Below are 4,111 nucleotides of genomic sequence, written 5' to 3' on the forward strand. Positions count from 1 at the left end.
ACACAAAGCAGACCTCAGACGCATCATCGCTTGTTGTAAGAGGTATTAAATACTACCATGGTGCATTGGAAATAGATGAAACGCAAAATCCCTCCGCCCCCAAAAAAACAACGCCCTTAATCCACCCGTTGAGCACAACTTTCATGAGGTATATAATGAGCGATCAGCTTAGTTGATATCTTTCAATGCGATGTAATCCAATTGGATGGAGTAACTGGAGCTTTGAAGGGATTAGACAGTAAGTAGGTACTTAACTATGAAAGCGTAATCGCACCGTCCGACAGGTCGTCGAACTATATAACACTTATAAGTGATCCCTATTTAAAATGGACGAAAACATTCTCCCGTGGGAATTCCCAGATGGCGGAAATATCAAATTTATCAGGTACTCATGAATTATCCGTAGTCAGGCCATCACCATCTGAGACTGATATCGATGGTATCTCTGACTTCGCGAAAGAAGAATAACAAAGAACTAATAGCAATAAAAAAGGTGCTAAATTAATACTATGGTATCACATTTTGTTCCTTGAATGTTTGAAGAGATTAGATAACGCCGTAAAAAAATTAATCCGTCAATGAAAAGATAATCTTCCAATGTCGTCCATGACAAGCTGGACAGAACTCACTGAGCAGTCAATGCCAATCCATTGTGAAGGCCAAGAAATAACAAGATGTTACTTAAAGATTCAAATTTTAAAAATATGTAGAATGTATTCATGAAAATATACCCGATGTGTAAATATTAACTTAAAAAGTTGAGATTTATCTGTTAACATATGCTCCAAACGCAAACAAAAAGATGAAAATTATTCTCCGTCACAGATTTTATAAAATTAGTAAGTCAAAAACAAAAACTTGTGGACTTTCTGAGGGATATGAGTGCACGGCTTTTCTTTATCGACTCAGAAGGATGACTTAGAGAATTCGGATGCTAGATTCAAAGGTAAGAAATAACATTTCGTTATCTCCTGCGACCAAAAAAAAAATACAAAATATGGCAAGGAATTGCCTGCACTCATTGTCAAATTTTCTGATTATCTGCCACTGATTGTTTTACCAGAAAAAAATCAGTGGCTCTCTTTAGTGGACCAGATTTAATCTCTTTAGCAAAATCAGTTCTAAATAGAGCTTACATATCGGGGTTGGGCACAACACATAAGACCGTATCTCTGAAAGATTACTGATGGGTTTAAACCCCCCCTTACCGGCTTGCCTTGGCGGTCATTAGCTCGTGTCCAACAGTAATCAATGATGGGCGAAAAAGTAACTGGAAAGCACTGCAACTAAATATAACTTCCGCTCCCATATTTACATAGCCTCGAGATGACATTTTTCAAAGCGACTTCTATGTAAACAGAGACTAAGTTTTAGCTAGTGAAGTTTCAGCTTTTAGTCAGTAAAGAAAAACGCAACAGTGTGTGAGAATCGTTTATGCTTATTTTACGATTCCGCGAATAAATCATCCTAAAATTCTATTTTCGAGAAAAAATTGAATGAGTCAAAAAATATAACATGGAAAAAAATTAGGATAGTTAGTTTTCAAGATAAGGAATACACCATTATTAGATTAACAATCCCAAATTACGAGAAATTTTCACTATCTTTTTACGATTGTTAAATATATTATTAAAATGTTATATGCTGAAATCATAAGGGTTCAATTATAATATTTATTCACCTACATTACATTAATGATTTATCTGACTCTTCCCTGATTTCCTGTCTAAATTTTTAAATTTTCTTTAATTTCTATAGATGGTAAGCAATCGTAATTAGGGGCATTATGGGAAAATGCTGCTAGGAATACTGTGAACTATAGTCGATTAGTAGTAATAATTCATGCAATCACGCACCGTGCATTCAACTACGGCTGTCTATTTTTTCCGCTCCCCAGTTCTTTCTTGACTGAACCCTTATTTCCCAGACTTCTAGTCTCATTTCATTTTCCTGACCGGCATGTGTCCTGATCATCCCTGGTGAGAAAGAGAATGTATAACGCCAAATATTTTGTTTAAATTCCAATAATCGGTCACTTTGAGCTTCTGCCGTGGGTTTACTGACTAAAAAGAGCATTTAAATAACTATTTTGATTTAATGTACTAAATCAGTAATAGCCGGTACCTACTCATTGTCAGTAGAAAATATTGACTACAGATACGACTACTTTATGGGAAGTTTTGTATGCAATCTTATGAAAAGAAAATGTGATTTTACCTAGAATCTCCTCCATCACATTAACAATAAGTAAGAAAAAAGTCAATGCGGTCAATATCATCAGGCAAAGAATTTTGAAATTTTTTTAGAAACTTTTAACGAAATGGCTTTAGATACTGATTCCTTGAAGTCCATGCATAATATATTCAAACTCCAGCTGAAATGCCGTCGTTACTTGTACAGGAAGTCTTTTTTATTTGTCGTTATGCTTGTCGTCGCAGCGGGAGTTTAAGGTCATTTGAATGGGGCGACCTAGGTGACGGTAAAGAGCCCCATTCAAACGTCCCAGACGTCGGCCACTCATAAGGGAGTTGAATGGCGTACCTCTGACAACAATTTTAGGCATTTCTCTTCAAGGTGGTTCACTCTAAAAGGCACACTTTGGCTCCATGAAGCATTTTAGTGCACACTGCGCCACAGTTCTAAGAATAGAGCTCAAGTCTGAGCACTATTAAATTCGATGAAGACAATTTGCAGGAAAATCTGTGGGTTAGCCGTAGGTAAAATTTTACCGCCACCCGGCAGTACACACAGACGTCCCACCGGGGAAAATCATCTCCCTTCATTTGGATTCGATTTTACTCAAAAAATGGCTCAAAACACTACATTTCGATAGATACCGAGGCTTTCTGAACTTTCGTTTAAAATTCAACGACGTTTAAATTACATGGAAATAATGTTCCATGACATTGCGAATTTGCGAAAAATGATGTATTAGTATAAGATATATAACTATAATAAAACTATTTTTCCCAGTAAACAATCTCATAAACTAATAAAGCGTCGTTATAATTTTCTTAAAATGTTGGTTTCATTCACCTTTTCCATGCTAAAATGTCATAACTTGGCTTCCTTCCCCCTAGACCATGTCTTGCCCCCCCCCCCCCTAGTTATGATCCTGGGTACGCCCTTGACTGTAATCGCGATACACCTGCTAAGGAGACCCCCAGTCCTCTGAACCTACATTTTTGGATAGAGTAAAATTTCACAATTTCTGCAAATGGGAAACGACGAATTTAACTTTCAGCACTATGCAAACGGAATACATAGCTGATATCGATAAATATTCCGATAGTTTGGGTATTCGTTCAGGTTGTGGGAACCCGTCACCTAACTTCCTCCCCTTCTTCGATGCGAGGAAATATTTGCTGCTAAACTTTCCCGCTAAAGAGGCATCGTTGCACTTCCTATTGATCTACTATCGCTAACGCACTTCCTTGATTTTAATATTAAATTTATTTTAGATATAAAACATCATGGGGTGTCCTTATTTTTCCATATACGCTAGTGACTTCGATAATTTTAGCCAGCCAAACGGTACAGTAGACCAGGTGTAACTACACAATACCCGATGGGAGTATTATATTAGAGGGTGTTAGGAAAAATTACGAATGCCAAAATTAAGGTGAAATATTATCGGTTTGGCAATTTAATGAATTACGTTGATTCATAAATTATAACGGTAATTATAGATTTCCGCATCAAGCCGGGATGCGTCAACTTTTGGCAAAAGAGAGGCATAAGTACTCTGTTATCGTAAGACGAGTTTTTTCGCAAGGTTATTCGTGGTTTGAAACACTTCCTAGGACTTTTATCGGGCAATTCAAAACGATAACTCATTCATAAATAGAAGATTAGTAAACTAGAGTTGGTTATTGAAACTGCAGTATAGCGAAACAAGATAAAAATATTTCATAAATCTTGACCTCCAGGTGAATCATGCTCAAGGCAAGTTAGTATTACGAAACGACAACTTGATTTACCTGAGGAAAAAAATCTCGTTCGAAGATGATCTATAGATAATAACTGGGGAAAGCCACACCGGTGTTCAGTTGTAGCCTAACGCATTGTTATTATCAGTGGAGATAATGCAAATCCCTTGCGGGATCTTGGG

This window comes from Ischnura elegans, chromosome 10 (genome assembly GCF_921293095.1).
Source record: "Ischnura elegans chromosome 10, ioIscEleg1.1, whole genome shotgun sequence".
Taxonomy (NCBI): domain Eukaryota; kingdom Metazoa; phylum Arthropoda; class Insecta; order Odonata; family Coenagrionidae; genus Ischnura; species Ischnura elegans.